Source organism: Ambystoma mexicanum, chromosome 8 (assembly GCF_040938575.1).
Source record: "Ambystoma mexicanum isolate Mex_15411 chromosome 8, UKY_AmexF1_1, whole genome shotgun sequence".
NCBI classification, from domain to species: Eukaryota; Metazoa; Chordata; class Amphibia; order Caudata; family Ambystomatidae; genus Ambystoma; species Ambystoma mexicanum.
Genome location: NC_090929.1, coordinates 1,064,906,889 through 1,064,929,132, shown reverse-complemented (window position 1 = coordinate 1,064,929,132; position 22,244 = coordinate 1,064,906,889). Strand labels below are relative to the sequence as shown.

Genomic DNA, 22,244 nt, shown 5'->3' with positions numbered 1-22,244 from the left:
GCATTAGATCATCAGAGTGGTACAATCTGATTAGATCACATCACACACCCTCCACTTTTGTCAGAGTATGCCACTTTCTCATGGAACTTTTGGATTGCGGTACTTCGGAAGCGGCTGAGCACTGCACTGCATTGTGTTTGTGTGCTACATTGTGGCTTGATGCTAGCTTGATTATCTTCCTATAACTTAAGAATGGAGGTCTGTGTGCCTTATTAAATCATTGGCCAGTGCTTTATCAGAGGATGGTCTCTGCAGGAGCCGGATGTTGGCTGTGGTGGGGTCCCTCAAGGCTATCCCGAGCTGCTCCTTTTGCCTCTTGGTGGTGGTTTAGCAGTAAGTGCTAATAGCTTTGTAACTAGCAACTAGTGCAACTCGACCCATCACCTGCGAGTGGACAGTCTACCTGGCCTGTTGTTGAATTTTACAAGCTCGCTGAATTGAGCAGCCCAGCTGAATCTAACTTTATTTGTGAGTGGTGATATTCCTTGCTGCATGCAAATAAAGCAGCAAACTGCAGACTTGCGCAATCTATAATGGGCGAAACAAGTGATGCAAATGGAACAACTAAGAAGGTCTTGCTACCCACCAGGAGTAGATAATGTCCCAGGCGTGCAACGGGTGCTCTTAGTCAGATTGGCAAACAAAGTGACATTTTAAAGCAGTCTACTATCAAGTGGACCTCGTGAATTAAGTCGTCATTAATCCTGCCCAGAGCCCTCAAGGCTCTCTGCTCTGACGGTTACAGCTAGCCCTTTTAGGTTAACGGCTGAACTGCCTCTTTTATCCGAGTGTTTGGATGAGTCCATTTAACCCTGTATTCAACAACCCTCCCGTCTATCTCTCGTCCCATGGAATGCCCCAAATGAAGAACAGGCTCAGCATCGTGCAGGAGAGCATGTGGGCTACAGCCCGGGAGACATACAATCTGGGAAGTGTTTAAACCCATCAAAAGTTTTAATTACTTCAGCTCTCTCTCTCTGCGATCTTCTTCAGAATTGTCAGATCAAGCTATCCTCGAGGCTTTGGGGGCATCAATTGATCACCACTATGAGAATTGCGTGCGCAGGCAGTCTAGTGACTTCACTAATAATGTATGCAGAGGAGAGGATGAGCGGGATGACTGGTCAATCACGGCCCTGGGCTTGGCAGACAAATCTATATCAATAACAACTACCAATGTAGTACTTCCGTACTCTCTCCCTCTTATTGTTGGCCCTACGCTAAGTGTGGCAACTTTCCCATCTATCCCTACCTTTGCCATCATCATTGTGGACCAGTTTACGGCACTGTCTGTGAGCACCCATAACAAGTCTCAAAACGTGTCAGCTGCTCTAGATTCCGCTCAACCGCAATCTAATGTTCAATGTCTCACCACGTGACAGAATTAAACATTGTTTTCTGGCCCATCCAGAGCAGCAGGACCGTTGTACAGGTAACCCTGGAGCCCACTTTTTTGCCGTTGATACAGGATGTGCACAATGAGTTATTGCACTCTGCAAATTATTTTATTTTCAAATTTGTTTATTGGCATTTGTTATGTAGTACATTTACAGGACACCAGGCGTGTCCGCATTTCTAGGATAATGAGCATTTCAGAATAAAACATTTAACATTTAACAAATTAACATTACAACATTCAACTATCTCCCAGTGTTTGATGTTAAGGTGAAGTTACTTGGTGGAGCAGGGGGGGATCGTGATGGTCTGGAGGGGGGAAAAAGGAGGGGGCCCATGCCTGTGAAAGCCCAGTGGGGTGACAGCGTGGTGGTCACAGGTCTTGTCAATTCAGTTCATGGGTCTGTTTCAGTGGGTTCATACCAATTCATGGGGGCTTGTCATCTGAGGGGTAGAACAGGGAGTCTGTGAGTTCTTTCCAGGCCTCAAGGGTCATACTAGAGTCATCTGTGGATATGGCCACACTGTCCTCCCAGGCCGTTGTTTCTGCTTGTACCCAGCGTTTCAGTTCAGAGTGCCAGCTTTTCTGTTGGGGCCCAGTCGTTTTCTTCCAAGACATTGCCATGGTCCTCTTTGCCAGTATACACATAATATCCATTAATCTGGTGAGGTGCTTGAGTTTGGCTGGTCTGGTGTATGTGCCGAGCAGGCATTCCTCCGGGGTCCATTTGTATCTAGTCACCCCCAGATTGTCGCGTGTCTGCTGTATGGCGGACCACAGGGATTGTGTCTTAATGCACTTCCAGAACACGTGGATCAAGTCCGCATTGCTCTGTCCGCACCATGTGCAGTTAGAGGGCAACGTGTTTTTGATTTTTGCCAGCCTGTATGGAGTTAGATATGTTCGGTGTAGCAGGTTGAGTTGTATTTGTCTGAATCTGTGGTTCCTGGAGACAGACTTGGGGAATATCAAGGCCCTTTCCCATTCTCCATCTGACAGTTCCCGGCCCATGTCTGCTTCCCATTTGCCTCTCAAAGCGGGACCCCGTGGGTTGGGGATGTCGCTCAGGTGGGCATAGATCTGGGACACCGGCTTCCAGCCCTCGCCTAGAGCATAAAGTAGTGTGATCAGGGGGTTTGGTTCCGGTTCTTCCGGCCATGACGACCATTTGGTTCTAGCTGTGGTTCTCATCCTCTGATACCACAGGAACTGGCCCGTATGGACTCCATCTACTTCCTGAAGTGTTTAAAAGTCTTTAAAGGCCCCATCCGCAAACAGGTCCCCCCATGAGTATATCCCGTTCCTTTCCCAGCGCCTGAGGTGGTGCAAATCTGCTACTGAGCCACATAGGTCCGAGAGTAATGGTATGTCCGGGGAGTAGTGAGGCTTAGAGCAGGCGAGGGTTACTGTCCTGCGCCATACTTTTTGCCCCAGGATAGCCATGGAAGGGGCATTTCACATTAGGTGGGAGGGGGCCCAGATGAGTTCTTTGATATGCAACGGGGATACTAGGGTCTGCAGGAGGGGGGTCTCGGATGTGGCTTCATCTGCTAGCCATTTAGTGACAAAACTAAGCTGTGCTGCAAAGTAGTACTTTTCGAAGTTCGGGAGTTGGATTCCCCCTTGGGTGTACGGTAGCATCAGGGTGGAAAATGCTATTTTGCGTCTCCCTGACCCCCACAAGAAGTCCCGGGTTATCCTTTCTAGCAGGCGGAAAAAAGGCGCATTAATGTAAAAATGTATGTTCTGGAACCCATACAAGAATCTGGGAAGGACAATCATTTTAATTATAGCAGCTCTTCCCATCATGGATAGTGGGAGTTTCGCCCAAAATTGCATGGATTTTCTCAAGGCTGGGATCGCAGTCTTCGTGTTGTGTTCATGCATTAATGTAGGGGTATGCATTATGTGTATACCTAAATACTTAAATGAGGTCAGCTCCCAGTGTATTCCTACCGCAGGAAGTTCTGCTATGTCTTTCCCCTTGAGGCCTGCCAGAGGGAAGAGGCAGGACTTTGCCCTACTAAACTGTATACCAGAGAACCTTGCAAAGTTGTCTAGGACGTCTAACATCGTGGGAAAATTATTTTGTGGGTCTCTGACGTATAATAGTACGTCGTCTGCGTAAAGAGAAATAATATGGTTAATACCCCCCAGCCGTATCCCAGCATCAAAGAATTGTCTTCGGAAGTATATGGCAATGGGTTCCAGTCCCAGTACGTAAAGCATGGGGGAGAGCGGGCATCTCTGCCTAGTGCCCCTGCGTATGTCCCAGGCTTCTGATATGTGTTTCCCTGTTTTTACTCTGCCGTAGGTCTGTTATAGAGTATCTTGATCCATCTAATGAACCTTGGGCCAAAGCCGAAACTCAGAAGAACCTCCACGAGCCACTCCCAAAATATAGAATCAAACACCTTAATGGCATCCAGGGACAGCAACGCATATGTCTCCGTATTGGCCTCTGTCTGGGCAATAACCTGTTGCACTCTACGTAGGTTCATGGTCGTGTTCCGGCTTGGTATGAAGCCACACTGATCCTCGTGTACCACGTCCCCTATAGTTTTCGCCAGTCTGTCTGCTAATACCGTGGTCAATATTTTCACATCGCAGTTAAGCATGGCTATTGGGCGGTAGGAGTCGCATTTATCGGCGGGCTTATTTGGCTTGATGATTGGAATTAACAAGGTTTACCTCATGCTGTCAGGAAGTAACCCTCTCTCATGTGCCTCCTGGAAGACCTCATGTAACAAGCGTGTTAGGGAGGTCTCATATGCCTTATAAAACTCAGTGGGCAGTCCGTCACTCCCGGGAGTCTTAGCATTGGTCAGTGACTTGATTGCCTCTGCTATATCCTCCGCTGTGATAACTGCGTCAAGGGCTTCAGCCTGTTCAGGGGTCAATTTGGGGAGCCCTATTTCCTCCAGGGTGTCTATAATTTGGTCTCGGGGAACCTGATCCTTGTGAGAGTAAAGGTGTTCGTAGAAGCCCTTAAAGGTTTCGTTTATATCTTGCTGTGTCTGTACTATCTTACCTTCTTCAGTCTGTATCATGGTAATCGTGTGCTTGGGGTGTTCTTTCCTACACAACCAGGCCAGCATTCTGCTAGGTCTATCGGCTTCTCTGTGCGTTCTGTTTGTTTTGGTGGCATAATCAAACTTGGCTAGTCTTTCCCAAGCCTGGGCACATTTAACCCTAAGTTCCTTAAGGTTATCTTCCCTTTGGTGAGTATTCACCGGGGTAGATTCAAGCTGCTCAATCTGTCGTTCCGACTGATCTAATTCACCCCTCAATTGTTTCCTGATGCCCCCTGCTTTCACAATGATTTCTCCCCTCGCCACTACTTTGAGAGCGTCCCACATCGTGCTCAGGCGGGCAACGCTTCCCATATTCCTCTCAACAAAACTATCTATAAATTCATGCAGTTCTTCTCTGAACACCGGATCACTTAAGGCGTCTATCGGCATTCTCCACATAGGGATAGGGGGTCTGGGGCCCGTTTGATTCCAATCTATTAAGAGCGGTGAGTGGTCTGAAATGGTCCTTCCCAAATATTGCGCTTCTTCTATTTGTGACGGGTGTTCTTCGCCTACGAAGATGTAGTCTAACCTCGTGTGAAGATCATGAGGGGAGGAGAAGTATGAGTACCCCCGAGAATCAGGATGGCGCTCTCTCCAGACGTCAGCCAGGTTCAACCTATCTGACAATAAGGACAAGGCTGTGGTTGCCGCTGAGGGCCCTTTCGGGTGGGGCTGGGACCTGTCAAGGCTTGCATCATGGACACAATTAAAGTCCCCCATAAGAAAATACCATGTCTGTAAGGTGCGATTTTAGCATACATGGAGTTCAAGTGTGCTGGAATGTTAGTATTGGGGAGGTAAGAGTTCACTATGCATATTTCATCCTGTTCCAAGCGGCCCCAGAGAATTACAAACCTGCCCTCAGGGTCTGTCTCAGACCTGGTTAGGTGGAAAGGGAGTTGGGGATGGATCCAAGTGTACACACCTCTTGCATATTTGGAGTAGGTAGTGCCCACGCCCTGTCCCCCCAATGTTCTCCCAGTCTAGCCAGGGAGTCCGCCGTGCAGTGCGTCTCCTGCAGCAGCGCTATCTGCACTCTTTCCTGTTCAAGTAAGACTTGATTCTATTCCGGCGTAAGTAGGTTCCCAGGCCCCTCACATTTAGTATTAAATGCCATTTCGAATCAATCGAGTTGTCAGTGAAACAGTCCGGCACCTACCAGTGACTTCCGCGGCATCCCCTGGTCCATGCCGTCTCCCATCCCGTCCACCTTCTCCAGCATCGCTCATTTCACTCGTAGGAGATTCCGTAACTTGAGTAACTCCCATTGCCTTGAATGGGGAAAAACAAACAAAACAAGATGAACAGTCCCTAGCAGTTGCTCCCAACTTGCAACGCTCAGGGGGTCCCGAGCCTTCCAGGCCACTCCTGGCCTTCCGGATCAGGTTGTGTGTGGGCAGGCTGCTCACACAGTTTTCAGTGGGGTGTGTTGCCTAACTTCACTCGTTTGGTCCTTTGAGCTCTCGTCCGATATAGCTTACTTGTATAGCTTACTTTACTGAAGGCTTGCATTGGATGGTGCTTGGTTGGGGTCGGTCGTTATGCAGGGAGTACCCGTTTCCTTCTCTTTCTGGCAGGTTCCCAATCTGCCCCGGTCCGACTTTGAAGGTCCTGTTCCATCATCTGCCAGGTTATGTTCTAGCCACATGTTGGCCGCGGCCGGAGTCTCTAGAAATATCGCTTTTCCATTATAGAGAACCTTGAGGCGTGATGGGTAGAGCAGCATGTACTTTAAATTAAGATTCCTTAGGCGGGCTTTTACCGGGATAAAGGAGTTCCTTGCTCGTTGCACTGCAGGGGTATAGTCGGGGTATATAACTATTGTTGCATCTTTCCTCTTTATCGCCCCTCATTCTCTGGAGTATCTCAATATGGTTTCTCGATCTCGGAAATTTAAGATCTTAGCTATAATTGGGCGTGGATGGGATCCGGGTGGAGGATGTTTCTGGAGGGATCTGTGGGCCCTTTCCACGGAGAACCCTTGGGAGAGGTTACCCGGTCCAATTTCCTGTAGCAACAGCGTTTCGATGAAGTCTGTCGGGTCTGGGCCCTCCGAGTCCTCAGGGACCCCTATTATACAGATATTGTTTCGGCGGGCCCGTCCTTCGGCCTCCTCGGAGCGGGCCTCCAGCCTGATCACTTTCTGCTCCAGATCCTGGATCGTCCTCTTCAGGACTTGGGTGTCCTCTACGTTTTCCTGGAGGGTGGTCTCTGCTACTGTGACCCTTTCCGTTAGGTTGCGGGCGTCTTGACACATAAGCTGAATGTCCGATTTCACCTCTTCCAGTCTTCCTTTCGAGTGATGTGCGGAGGGCCGCTATTGCTTGGAGGACTTGCGCATGTTTGAGATCCTCTCCTTGTTGGGGCAGTTCCTCGACAGGTTCTGGGTCTTGTTGCGACTGTCTCTGGGGTCTAACTGTCATGAAGGAATCCATGGTGACCAGTTTCAGCTTGCTCTTGGGGGGAGACATTTTTGGGGGGGGCTCCGGGTTCGTTTCCGCGCACTGTGTAGAACGTCCTAGTAGCCCCCTCTTTTCGGCTGATGTGTTAAAGATATCGAGTTGCCCTTGGCAGCTCCGTATCTGGCGACCCAGTTGCGGTTTCGCGAACACCCCTCTCTCGGTTCCAGGGCAGTTGGGTGGGGTGCTGTCTCTGTTCGGACCGTCTATACGGCCGGGCGTAGGCCCCGGCTGCACACCGGTTTCAGGGTCTCGCCCCGCCTTTGCCACTGTGTCTAGCAAGGAGCTTCCCTAGGGCCGGTCTGCAGACTCTCGGCTCGTGAGTTTCGAATCCAAGATGGCATTCTCTCAGAAGCTTATTTGGGATTTGGAGGGGCGGGAGGGGTCCACCATCTATGTCGTCGCTGGATTGCCTGCGGGTTCGGTGTTTCCCGGCCCTCCGTTGCCAGGGGGCTTATTGTCCGCTCCTTTTCTAGGAGCTTTGATGGAGGAACCCCGGGTCTATCAGGCAGGGTCCGCTCCCTCCTCCTCACCTGCTGCGCTCTTCCCGGCTCGGGGCGAATTTCTCCGCTTCCACCTTGATCGCTCCGTAGGCCCGGAGGGTAGAATCCCAGACTTCTCCGCTCTTCCACGCAGTCACCAGGGCAGAGGCGAGCCGGAGCACGATCAGTTAGCCCCAGTGGCCTCGGTACCAGCGTACGTCTCGCCCTGCAGTATGTCGCACTTGGTCACAGCTCTAGTCTTGGCGCGCAACGGGCGCCGCCATCTTCCGGGCCTCAGGGGCTCCAGTTTGGGCTTCCCATTTTCTGGCTTTGGTTCTCCGATTCGGGCCGGGAGTCAGGGAGAGTGTCGGGAAGTGGTTCCCCTTCTGTTCTGTCCGATCCGGTCCTGGGTTACCGACCCGTTACCGCGATATTCTTGTCATGTGGAAGGATCACGGGACGGAGCTCTGCAGGAGCCTGTCTTTACAGCATGCGCGCAGGCCACGCCTCCCTGCACTCTGCAAATTATAGTGGCCCGGAAAGAGTTTTGGGCAACTCCAACTTTTTGGTCGACTGTGTTATTTACCTAACAAATGCCTATTCTGAGATGAATATTTATTTATGAACGTTGGTTAAACTGAGAGCGAAAGATGTTGCCTATAAATCAGACTTGGAGTGGGTCCAGCATTTTAGGGCCATTATGTTTGAAGTTGGTGCACCTCTCAACTCCTTACCTACTGATAGTTCAGGTCTTAATTATTAATAGGTGCAGCGTTCAATTATAGGTACTAAGCCAGGCAAAGCACAGGTCAGGACGGCATCAGACCGGAAATATACAAGTGGTTTCCTGAATGGTGGACACCCATCTTGCTAATGCTGTTTAATTTGATTGCTGCTACACTGCCTATTCCATGCTCCTGGACGCTGAACCTAATCAAACCGATTTTTTAAAACGGCTCATGGTCGGATCCCCACTTCTACCGCCCTATATCATTATACGATAGCATGCAAAAAATGTTCACTAACTGCCTGTTGGTCAAGCTTGAGACATGGGCTCAGGAAAATAATATGCTTCTCATTTATCAGATTGGGTTCAGAAAAGGTTTCTTGACATCTGACCATGTGTTTGTGTTTTCAACCATTATAAACAAATATGTGAGTTTAAGAGGGGGTGTAGTATATGCCTGGTTCCAGGATTAGCCAAGGCCTTCGACTCTACTGATCGCCCCCCTTATCTGGAATTTACTCCAGAGAATGGGCGTCCCCTCCCCCTTCTTCAACTGATCAATAGCCTATATATCTATACTAGGGCTTCTGTTAGTGGCCACTCCACAGTAGGGCCAACTAGGGAGTGTTTAACTAATGAAGGTGTGCACCAGGGTTGTCCACAGGCTCCGCTATTATCATCTTTTTATCAGATGTAATGTCTGTTACACCTTCATCAGGCTCAAGTCCTCCACATATGAATGGGGTCATGCGTTCTACTCTATTATATGCAGATGTCTCCATACTATTGGATTTGACGCCAAAGGGACTCGCCAGTAGCTTGAACTATGCATCTGGTTACTTCAAAGCTAACGGCTTAAAATTGAATTTGATGAAAACCAAGATAGTGATAGTGATAGCTTACACTAACAAATGTAAGCATAATTGGTTTATAATGTGAATCTAAATGTGGTTGAATCATAATGTTACTTGGGTTTCACGTTTTCCAGTAACTGCTTGTGGGCTGCTGCTTATCTAGCCTTATTAGAAAATCGTTTACGGACAAGCCTGGGTGGTATTAAAAGATTTTATCAAAAATATGGCAGCTTCCGTTTCGATGAATGCATTCTGGTGCTGGAAGCTAAGGTTTATTCTTTCATATTGCATGGTAGCGAAACCTGGGGAAGTGTGAGCTGTACTTCCTTGGATCTCATTTTGCATATTTATCTGGGAAAGTTGCTGGGTCTGATGCCTGGTACCCCGGGGCTTCTTCTTGCTCTGGTAGCTGGGGTCCTAAACGTTGGCGTCCGGGCTCAACTGAAGTTCCTTGAGTATTTTCGTAAATTACACTGACGCCCTTTGATTAACCCTAATATTGTGAACCTGATGGAAGAGTTAGCAAAAGCCGAGACATATGCCACTTACCAGTGGTGTAAGAAATGTTTCATCTTGTGCAGAAAGTGGGGGATTGTTTTTTATGATCTGAGGGAGGGCTTGATGACTAAACAACAGCTGTATATGAAAGCCAGAAGAAAAGATATTGATCTTACTACAAACAGCATGAAAAACCTATGCTTACTGGGAGACCTAATGGTGGCACTTTGCACTTACTACAGGAATTTCACAGTGAGTGTTATTTGAACAGTGGCACAGAGACGCATTGTGGCCATGATGCGACTGAATGTCTTACCACTAAGGGCTCAGATGGTGTGGCAGTTCATTACCAAGCATTCCACCTTTGGTAGTGAGGCTGTAGAGGACTTAACTCACTTTTTAATCATTTGTGGATAACTTTTATATTTGAGACGCCAGTGGCTGAGAAGACATTTTATTGCCGAAAATACTAGATTTGTCTCTTGCACTTTGAACTCTGTCTTGTCCTGTGTTGATGCTTGCTTTTTTAACGATTTATGCAAGTATATTATTTCCTCTTTTAAGTACATGGCGAGAAAATGTTAAGCTCATGATCTTCTCCTTTTATTAATACCTGCATTTAATATTTTATTATGATTGTTTTATAATTATTCCATTTGTATCGTGTTGTTTGTGTTTGTTAATGGTGAGAACCGAAATAAAGTATCTATCTATCTATCTATCTATCTATCTATCTATCTATCTATCTATCAATCACTAGGCTCAGAATTAGAATATTATATCAAATGCTCGATTATCAAAAATTCTATAATTAAATCCCAATATAATACTTTTTTAATTTTTTTGTTGATATTATAATGAATAACATACCATAGAAATGCACATGGGTATGTCACTGCAGAGTTAATATCATTATACTACAACATTGGAGGTAATTATTATTACAATAATTTTTATTATTAAAGAGGTGTTATACTGAAGAATGTACCGAATAGATGCTGCCTTGTCTTTGCAAGATAATGTAATTATTTCCATGAAGTTGTTTGAAGCAGCAAGGGCGATCAGATGATGTGTGAGAGAGTGAGGAGAGATGCGGTTCAATTGGTTTTTCAAATTAGTTCTTGCCAGTTAATTGAAACAAACAATCCATTCAAAGTTGAAAGTAATAACATGTATGGCATTATTTTTGAAACATTTCAAAGTTAGGCTGATCTTGTGTATTCTCATACCATTCTCGATCCAATCAAAACTCCCCACTCAACTGTTTCTAATGTTTTCCTGCATGTAAATATGAACATTGTTTAGAGTAGGAAGTGACTGTGTTTCCTGCAAACAATAGGGCTTCATGGGTATGCAAATGTTGTTGGGTGTCCTGACCCACGTTTTTTGGACTATTATGCTGCAACGTTTGGTGCTGTGGGCTTAGGAAATCCAAGAGGGCGGAAAAGCCCACATTTGCGCCAGAATCCTGGAGAACCGTGCAGTTTTGCGCATAGCAAAATGGTCCCCTGACCTGCCACCCACCAGTGCGAGCGTGAGGGGCCAGGAGTGCCATGAGTGAAATGTGTGCCAAATGAAAAACAGCAGTGCTGGTGGCTAAAATAAAAAAGCGGTTGAAATCACCTTTGTTTCTCTGAAATGCAAGCTAAAAATGCCTATTTTAAACATTGCAAGATATTCAAAAATCTCAATGAACACCAGCAGACATTTGGCAGAATGTAGTCTTGTGTGCATACAAAATCTGGAAAGAGAAAGAGCCCAAAACAATGTTTATAACAAAACTGGCTGAGCTATGGATGTCAGCAGCTGAAGTGAAATTGGACTGGAATACACTAAAATCTAAATGTTTAAAATAAATGAGTGACCTACTGTTGAGTGTAACATAGTTTGCAACTGTTGAAATGTCATAGTTTTGAACTTAGAATCAGCGTTCTAGCTGCATGTGTAAAAATTGTCAGTTTGATTTGAATGTAGAAAACTGGGTACCAAAGTGACATTTAGCTGAAGCCAGCTTAAAGAGATTGAATTCTGCCTGACAACCACACCCGACAGGAGTTAAAACTTGATCAGCAGCTCTGTTCCCAGGCCTGGCTGCATTCTGCTGCCCCTGCCAAAAGGAGATGACACCTCTCTGATTGAATTAGGAGAGGAGCACCTGGGGACTACAGGAAACTAAACAAAGCACTGCCCTTGGCCCAGGCAAATGTTAAATTAGGGGGGTCGTAAATGGCTTCCTCTTGGAAGGAATCTGGGAGGGGCACTGCATCTGTGAGCCATCTGAGCTTGGGGGAAGTGGATAAACCAGAAATTCCACCATGTGCTTTGGAAAACCACACCCCTTTGGGGCCAGCGCATAATTTTAAAAAGATGGATAATTCATAGTGCAGACTTGTAAAAATTATATAAATAACATCATCATTCTTGTGATTTTTCTGTGCACATTTTAAGAGGTGTTAGGACCCTGTGGTATGTTCTTGGGGATAGTAGCGGAAAAAAGGTTGTTACTCCAAATGTATGCATGTTAAAAAACGGACACTTTATCATCTGAAACCCATATCCCTGGTGCACATTTGTGTAAACTCTGGAAAGGTTTAGAGGTCGTTATCAGGGTGAAAAGGGCAGCATTCTGTCCTAAGTGGGCACAACACCTTACAAAGACAGGGATCGGATGGTTTGGTACTACAGAAAATATGTTAACTGGACGTATAATATTAGAAAAATGATACATAGATAAATATGTATTTAGATCAGACATAGATTTGTGTGCAATTTGACAAGGGGAGGATCCTCTAACCATAAACCTACCTCATCACTCTGACTCACAACCCAGTTCCCCCAATCAAGGGAGAGAGGAGGAACTGGCCAATGATAAGTTGAGAGGGTTGGGCATAGAAGATGAGCCGACCCTCCCACTTTCTAAACACATAAAAGGAGACTGTGCAGGACAGGTAGGGACATTCACTTCCCACTTCAAGCTGATTTCTTGTGGAGCTTTTTGCCAGAAGACACCAGATCCAGCACTTATACTTCAAATCCAGACAGAGACCACAACTTTGAATTCAGACTTCAGAATTTGTCAGCAGGCCTCAAAATCTTTTGCGAACTGATTCACCCCAGACTTCCAAGGGGCACATCAGAGTAAAACAGCCGGGCTGAGCTGTTTGATTCTGGCCTAAAACCCTGTGCCAGAAACACCCAGAAAGCAGAGCTGTACCCGGAACCAGAGATTCAGACCACTGTGCAGTGCCGCTAGCAGAGCTGACCCAGATCGCTGTGAGCAGAACCAGGCAGAGACCGTCCGTGGTGAGAGAACTGCAGTCAATCCTGACCCGATCTGTGACGAAGTCGCATTCCAGTCCAACAGATAGTGTGAGTACCCAGCCAGGACTGTGCAAAACCCAATCTCTTAGTTTAAAATAATCTAATTCAAACTATTTTAACCTATTGAGAACCGCATCCTAGAAATCTTGTATTCCTTCTGTGATCTCAAACCTGAAAACTGTCATCTGTCATTCTGAGCTTGACTTTTCTTTTGAGAATCTACCTTCACGAAATTGTCCGTATCTCCGGAACCGTTTGTCCTAGGAACGAAATCTAACTGTAATTTTAAAGCTAAGATTCTGGGCTTTCAAACATACCCAGAACCGACTTTCTATTCATTATACTTTTTTCCGCAATCGCGCTCGACACACTCGGAATTATTGCCGCGATTTGCTATTTGTCTCAATTTCTTCACTTGTCAAAATAGCAGCTCCTTGCGTTCCTTTGCTGAAATTTCTTTGCAACCTGACAATCATTCATAGAGCATTGCTAAAGTGATCCTGAACTAATTTAAAGTAGCTATCACTCACCCTGAACCTCTAGAGGGAATTAAAATCATGTTAGCATATTTTTCACTTCTTTGCATACCACCTTTAAAGTACTGTGCCTGTGTTTAAAATCATCCCTGTTTATCTAAGCTTGCTAGGGGGGAACTGAATTGGGATTGTACTTTGATTGTATTCCTGAAGAACTGTGTGTGTCACTTCCACCTCCTTACATTGCATAGAGGAGGGGGGGGTAAATTGCCAAAAGGGGAAAAGTGATTATATTATGTTTTGCTGAAATCATATCAAGTTTATTCCTGTGTTGCTTCTTTTCCACCTTGCATTTCCTTGTACCATATAAAGCATTCTCTGATACCTTATTCCCCTGTTCCTAGTCATAAGTCACCAGAACTGTGCGTTTGTAGGATTACCTATTGCTGATTACTGCTCATATTCACAAGTGTGATATCAATTATTAATTTATTATAAAAGTGTGATATATATATATATATATATATATATTGTTTAATTCTCAAATGGCTCAGTGGGGTCAGGGGAATTCTAAGAGAGGGGTGTTATATAAGGGTTGTCATCCAGAGTACACGAACTGTACATAAAAATATATAAATAAGGGCTTCCCTTGAGCAATCCCAGACAAGGCACTGACTTAGTGGGATTGCTTGATTGGAGTCTTTAACAATGTCTTGGTTGCTTTCTGGAACAGGCATGATAGGTGCTAGCTAGATATATTAAAATACAATTAAGGGCTCAGAGCAATCATGACTATTAGGCAAAAAATATGAGTTGGAATCATTGTGGATTCTCTTAAGTGGCAAAGTCATAATAGCAAGCATTGGCAAAATCAATATTTTTAGAAGTGCCCAGATTCAGGTTAAGACTTTTTTTGTTTTGTGGGGGCTTTACAAAACGAGCGTAGCCTCTACATCAGTGGCCTGCAACCTGCAGCCATCCATATGTCTTGGATTAGACTCCAACTCCTGTGAGCCCCCACCAATGACCAAGCTGTCAAGATGTGATGGACGTTTTATTTCAAACCATCTTGAGAACGACAAAGACAGACACATTGGTTTTGTTAGGTCTTGTTTGACCATTGTTAATCTCTGGTGCTGTGGTAAATGGATGCCAGACTGAGTGAGTCCACCTTGTCAGGATTTGGACATGTGACCTTCAAGACAAACATAGGTGTTAGGTGCTATTCTAAGCAGCATTGGAGGGGCTATTACTAGTTCTATGACCAAAGACCACTTACTACGTTCTTCTCTGTAGCCCCCTTGCCAGAAGTCGAAGTGGACAGGAATTAAAGGGTACGACGTTCTCTTACTTTTTGGGGAAATCCATTATCATTCCCTTCATGTGATCTGGTGTACAGTTCTAGGACTGGCAGGCAGGGCTACCTGTACTTAATATCTTTTAGCTGCTCCCCTGCTAGGAATTCGAACCTGAGCGCTGCTGGTAGTGCCTAGATGCTCACGGGCCTTCGTTTTTGCACTTCATAAATATTGTACCATACCATACCAACAAGGGAGTGTTACAGCCCACTGTACTATCTCTCAGGTGCTAGATTTTGTTTGTTTATTTGAATAGACTGGTTGGGACACCAAGCCCTTTCTCAAGCAGCCAAAAAGCCCAGCTCGCAGCGCTCTGCGTTTCAATTGCTGTAGGCACAGCAGTCTTTGCAGGTAAGGGGGATGTTGGAATAGTCAAGGGCATGCGCTTAAAAGCTGCTAATGGTGGGTGATTGAAAGGAGAAGCTGCACAAAATGCCTGCTGTGGGAGACAATGGCACAATAATACTGCTCATTTAAATGCATTTTCGTTCATTATGTTTCATCAGTCTTGACAGGGCTATTTAAAACAGCGTTCTGAGGAGGAGTGGACGAAATGAAGGACGCAGGTATAAGGCTTTTAATTGGTGGGAGGTGGGAGTGATGGTGAGTATGAGCTGGTGGGAGCAGGGGAAGGGGGCGGGCAGAGGGAGCACTGTTCCGTTACATTTGTGTTTACACTTCACCCATTGCTCTTGCTCAGCTCACAAAACATACATGCTCCATTGCAATCCCCATTACCTCCCTCCATGCACAGCACACATCACGCTATTTGGTTTGTCCTACCTTCAATTCCATCCAGCAGCCACTAGGTGACAGTGCTTCGCCAGTATATGTTTTTTCTGATGCTGAAGTTAGGGAGTAAGTCGCCAAGATAAAGTTGTATGGTAAAATACTATTGGAAGTGTTTACAGCACGGAAAAGGGGAAAGAATCCTACCAATCGATTCATTTACAGAAAATCGAACAGAAACTCTTATGTTCTGAAAATAAATTGAGTTTGAGTGTTTTCTTAGCCTAGCTCAGCGACTAAAATACTTTTTGAAACACAGGTTAGTTCTAACATTTGAAGACTCCCTGTTGTGCTATCAAACGTACCCGTTTCTTGGGTCTATTTACTTCGTGCATGGTCGGCTATGGTCTCCCAATTTAGCTTGTTTAAAATAAAAGCCAAGCTATTCCGACGTTCTAATGTGCGTGTGGTATTCTAGGCGCAAGCCTCCATACTGTAAACAGCGTGTGCCTGATTCCAAAGGATGTGCATTGGGGCCAATCAGAAGATACCCGTAAACATCTCAAATCTGCACATGACACGTGATTCCAATCTGTTAATCGCAATCTCGCCGATGTTTGACCCGAGGCACCTGCCGTTTTCAGAATTAGGTACGTGGTAAGGTAACACGTGCACGCCATAGATGGGCACGCGCATCCGTACGTCGTCCAGCGTACTGATTGTGATGTCTGCCCCCTATTCAAATGTCCATTAAGATATTGGTGTTGTGTTGCCGCTATGCAGATATCAGATTATGGAATACGCATGTTGTTTTCAGTGGTAGCCAGACTGCAGTGTTGGCACCTCTAAATCTACTGGGACGTGGCACATTTTTCATTCGGTATGACCAAGTCATTAAGAGCAATTGGCAGGTAGAAGAGTTACTTAACGTATTCGTAAAAAAAGGAAAATGGCAATGGACATATTGGTATAGTTCTGCCGCGCATAGAAGTTCTGATGGATATTTATAACTTTCCTGCCTAACCATGCAGTGTGGGCGCGCACAGTCTCAGCAACAGTGGAAATTAACAGCCCCGGGCAGTGTGCGGTCTGCAACACTCGCGCGCTGTGCCTATTGGAATGCTCCCAGGCCCTCTGGGAAAAGTCTCACATCTGTAACTAAGTGCGCTGTGTGCTTATTTAAAGGAGGCGGGTGTTGCATTAATTACATGGTACTCGGGAGAAACAGACGCAAAGCTCTCTCGTTAACGTTGTTGGCATGCCTTCAAATGTAACCTTCCAGTATGTAGGTCTGTGTGGAGAGAGCTTTAGCTGTCAGGCAGTGCGACTGTAGACTAACACAAACACCTCACAAAAGGTCTCCAACGTGCCAGGAAGCAGTCACACGATGTCAGCAAATGATATGGCAATTTCCATTAGTTGAAAGGTGTTTTCATGCAATGAAGAAGTCTATGTAGAAGTGTAAGGAGGCTGAGGAAAGCTGTCACTCATGGCTTTTCCAAGGGTGTAACGGTTTATTGAGAGACTACCCTGAACAGCGAGTTTCTTCCCTCCCCATTCAAGATGTCACACAACAAACTGTTTGGTGGTTTCTTTGCTCAGACCTATTCCAGATTCATATCGTGCCCCGAGGAAACCCTCCCCCTGTACCACCAATGACCTAAACCAGGCCGGTGAACAGAAAATATGTTTATATTTATTTGAATTATAGGTAATGGAGATTGCACTACAACTACACATGCCACCTTCTCTGTGGCTCACAATTAGAGTTCTTTTTACAGAAGTAAATCACACAAGTTGCAAGCACTTCTCCCCAGTCTAAAAAAAACTCCAGCATCAATTACATGCAGCACCCATCTATTTAAAGGCCAGATCTAGGAAGTGGGGCCTGTGAGGGGGAAGTTGGATGGTAAAATGGGGATGATTTAGGAATATTGGATTTTCAACACCCTCGACTTAAAGACCTGTGTTGGGGAAGTTGGATTTTTCTAGTTTAGGGACACAAACACCCCTCTTCCTGAAAAAAAGCCTGGGTCTACAGGACAAATATGATTACCAATTACATTACTACAGGCTATAGTCTTCAGCGTACACTGGGAATGAACTTTGTTAATTTTGAATGTTAACAAAAATCATCTGGGGGTGTTTTGCGAAATGGGAATTAAATTTATATTCAGTCAAATAGAGTAATGCTCTACATAGTTGCCCCCCCACCCCCACTAATGGTAAAGAATCCACCAAGGAAGGGGAATGTGTTAACTAAATAGATCCCCCACTGACCTTTTGGTGGACAAGCTCTTACTTTTAGAAATGTCTGGGTTTGGCATTCATGGACTGGGCAGCTTCGCTTGTAGGAGAAAAACAGCTTTCTAGACAGCACTTGAGTCAATTGGATGTCACAGCACTTCTCTCTCTCTGGCTCCAGTGAAGAAAAACAGCCTCTGCTTTCTAGTCTCCCCAGCAATAGAAATCTTCAGCCCTTACAATGGTTCCCCCGATGACATTATCAGTAGATATACTTTGGTAATTTTGGGCAGCTGTCCTTCTTGGTAATCTTTTCGCAGCTCTCCCTTTTTTGATTTTTAGGAGCTTTCTCGTTCGTAATTTTGATCAGCTCTCTCTTTCCCTCATACTGCATCCACTTTATATACCCGTGATGACACCATCAAGATTTTAATATGGACAGTGCCCTGCAAAAATGCTTGTAACCTTGATTGGTCCTTCCCGTTTCTCTCCAAACCCAAGCCCACTCACTGTCTAAGGATTGGTTCAGGAGCCTAGAACAGAAATATGGCAACTCCCATTTGAAATTCCATTTTCTTTTCTTATGTTAACTCTAGCCAGAAAGTAGCTATATGGCAAAACTTCATAATTTATTTGTAACTGCCATAATGTATATATATTCCACTTCAGCTAATCTTGAAGAATTCAATAAAATGACAGCCTGGTCAGCACCATGTTGCACGACCAGGTGTAATTTTCCCACCATTTATACAAAAAGCATAACAGTTATGAACATGCAATTCACTCTCCAAATACCTAATTTTACCCTCCACCAGATGGGCAATTCCTAAAATCAGAACATGTCCAGAGAGGCCAGAAACACATTTTACCTTGCCATTAAAATTACCTAAGTCACATGTGGACACATTTTATTTCAGCAAAATCGTCTTGAAATGATCTTAGAAATGACACATAAGTGGATGCAGTATGAAGTGTTGTTGCTGGGAAAATGCATCCGTTATGATAGTTCATTTAAACTAATGGGACATCTTTGTATGAATGCAAATCTTCTCTCCTTTCTTCCGACCATTTGCCATTCTGTTGTGTGAAGTTGGTAGGCTGCCAGTTGTAAATAGTCGGGATGCAGCAGCTACCCATTTAGACATCTGGCATTCTGTCCTGTTATCTGAGGCCTGATTATGGACAGCATTATTAACAGCAACATTTTCACTATAAGTGCTGACTGAACATATAGTTTACACACGCAGCACCTCGCATCTTCATTTATAGATGCTGATCGAATATACTCGCCTTTACAGGTACAATATCTCTATGGGCTATGTGTTTTGCCTGACAATATCATGCACATTTCCTTGTATTACATGGCTAAAACGCCACATTTGTCTTTCTACAAGTGGATGGCGGATTAGACTTCATTTTTATGCCGTGGCTCTATGCTAAGAGTACTGGTCCAGCAAAAACTAGGACTATTCAGCGCAACAATATCTACAGAGCCAGGTATTATTTTCCTTAGTATTTTTAGTGGGCAGCTAAGCTTTGAGCTGTGCTATCCAACTGGTGTAATATTACTGTGCTTCTTCCATTCTCTCAACATCAGGAAGTGTACCAGGTCCTCTATATAATCTGTGCATGGTGAAACATCCGTACAGACCGTTTATGCTTGGAGAAAGCTAGAATTCACCTCTACCTTTCTGTCTATTAGCCAAAGTGACAGGTTTAGGTGAGTGTAAATCGAGATAGACTAATAGTCTATGATGATAATTGACAACATTTTCCTGCATGAGACTAATTGTTCAAGGAACATAACATATGATGTGACCCTTTCTTATAATTCTTTTTCAAAATACTCTATTTAAATGTCCAGCCATCTTTAGAAGTGAAACCTTCATCTAGTGAGGTTAATTAGCCTTTTAATAAATGGTCTGAATTGAACCAAGATTTTCTTTAGAAACCAAGAGCTGCATCCTTCCATTAACCACTGTGATGTTAGAGCGTAGTAGCTATTTTGCTAAATAGATTGTGAATCATAAGCAATCTAGCTGTTTAGAGGATCTAATGACTAGCCGTCTTGTGAATCTAGGGTTTATTTGGACATCTGCTGTCTAAACCTCACCCCCTTCTTCTTTTTTTGTTTCCCACAGGTACAAACACTTTTCTTCTCGTTTGACCAAAGCTAAGAGAACTGCTGCAGCAGGAACGAGCTGACTGCCGCTGTTCATCGGCAATATCTACCCAGCAATTCACAGCTGGGATCGCTATAGATGAGACTATTTTAGTCATTCAATAATATGTTATATCTCTTTGCAAACTGTTTGTAGGTGAATGAGAACGTCCCTGAAGAATCTCCCTAGATTTGTGTGTGATAGAAATGTGTGAGGAATGAAAAATGTTGGGCTGAATGGGAATGAAGTAGTATATCAGTTATTGGTCAGTTGAGGTTTTAGTATGGTCTCTGGTCAAGCCTTTAATTTCTAGGATCGACCCAAGAGTGTGTCAAATGTGTAAACCTTCTTGAGTTCGGTTTACATATGTTTTATCCCAGTGTGTGCTTTTTCTTTTTTCTTTTTATAGTTTGTTAATTATTTTAGGAGCTATAACAAATGTTGAACATTCATTCTAGAATTGTATGAGTATATACATGTATGTGAAACTATTATAATAAACTTTTTATATTTTTCTACTCTCTGTGTGATTGAGTGGTTGGCTTAATTTCCCCCACCACATAACGGCTTATTAACTTCACAGTTGAAGGTCTTAGTACCTTCCTCCTCCTTCTTTTGGTTGGGAAAAGTGAGAGGAGGGTTTCCACCTGTGACCACACACTGCTCACCATTATTTTGTATCATATTTAATGGGTTCCCTGTCTTTGGGGAGTATATTTGGTGAAGCAGTATAAATACACTTTTTTCCTCATACCTCCTTTGTGTCATAAAGATCTGAAGTTGACCATCATTTCGATCTGAAAACCTTCTATTTTCCTCTATTTTTTTCAGAGTTCAGATTCTCTTGATTGCAGCCTCTCCCCACATTCCAGACATGCCCTGCACAGGAATGAGCCCTCAGAGACAGGTTTTCTTGCATGAGGGCAGGCCGCACTTTATTGCAGTTATGAATAGCTGCAATGCAAGAGCAGGGCTTGCAGTGGGGGAAGCCTTTTCTCAATTCTTCCCAGAGACCCCCTGTTGGTCATTTGCTGAAATGAACTCACTTATTGCTTTCCCTAACATCAGCCTTTATTCTTTAGATACTGCGTATTTCACTGATCAGGGATCACTTTGCTTTTGCACCAATGGAATTCTTCTTTCTTTTCAAACAGCATTGGTTTTTAAATAGGACAGATGAAAGTACAGAGCAGTTTATTGCAGTCATTAATACAATATATTTTACATTTTCTGCTGTTTGTTTTTATGCTGAAAAGAGGATCTGAGGTGCCATAGTGCACCACCTTTTGATTGGTGGTCGCTTCTGTGAAAATGCTGCATTTATCTCTCAGCCAGCAATGGAATGTGGCTTTCCACTCTTCACTGTGATTATATATTTTTTTCTTCAGCTTTCTCTGGATTTCAACTGCAGAAACACACCCACATATTCTACCTTAATAGGCTAATTTTAAGCGTGCAGGTTTTTGAAGGCTGCCAGCAATTTTTCCCGTGGGCTTTTCAGTTCTGTTTGTTTTGGCCTATGAGTATACCCCACATGCCCCGCCCCCCAGGTTCTTCCATGATTCCTTTGTGGGGACGAGCAGGGCTGAGTTAGGTTTCATCCAAAGCCCTTTCTTATATTTTTTCTTTTCTTTTGGAGCCAATCTGGCTCAATTTTCTTCCTTAGGGAGTGGGAACTCTGGCCTTCACTTCCGTCTTCGGGTTGGGGATTGTAGCACAGCACCCCCTTTCCTTGCTTCTCCCTGGAGTCCTGGGTCATCCCCGGACTCCCCTCTTGCATCCAGGATGGAAGTGAATAAAGTTAGTTTTCTAGCAATAGAAAGAAAAGAAAGGGTCAGTATTTTTTATACAACATATTTCCCCAGAAGATGGACATTGCATTTGAGATAAAAACATTACATAACAATCAATATAACATTTCAAACCATCAATTTGAGAGAAAAAAAGTATCATATACTTTCCCATTAATTCTTCCAAAGAATATTTGATTAAACTACTCACCTGGTATAAGTCTCCACCCAGGTTTTTCCCTCTTTGACGGTTCCTCTGCCCGTCTTTCATTTGTCTCCTCAATCAGGCATAAAGCTTTTGGGATGAGAGCTTTCAGCTGATTGATGTGGACCCATTTGTCTTCTGTATGTTCTCCTTTTGGGATGCAGAGCTTGTAATTAACAGGTGATGTTTTATCTACAATTGCAAAGGCACCACGCCAAGACAGGATACATTTCCACTCCTTGGTCTGATCCCTTTGAAAATTGAATGAGTAAACCTTGTCCCCTACTTCATCCTCTTTCTTGTTGGTCTTTAGATCATAATAGGTCTTCATCCCTTCAGCTGAATTGTCTAAATTGCGCTGAGCATAAGCAAAAGCATGTAGGATGTGCTTCCTTAAATTTTCAGAGTACTCATGAGTGGTGGACGCATTTATTAGTGTCTACTCCTAGTTCTTTGTAGACATTGT

The 22,244-nt window shown here is 44.4% G+C and overlaps 1 long non-coding RNA gene across 1 annotated transcript in view; it reads left to right on the top strand.

The window, feature by feature from the left end:
- LOC138473727 (uncharacterized) overlaps positions 1-20,301 on the top strand; it is a 93,867-nt gene extending 73,566 nt beyond the window's left edge. Inside the window, exon 4 of the long non-coding RNA XR_011268881.1 lies at positions 19,763-20,301. This is a non-coding gene — a long non-coding RNA (uncharacterized lncRNA). The remainder of the gene's footprint in view (positions 1-19,762) is intronic.
- Positions 20,302-22,244: the final 1,943 nt, after the last annotated feature.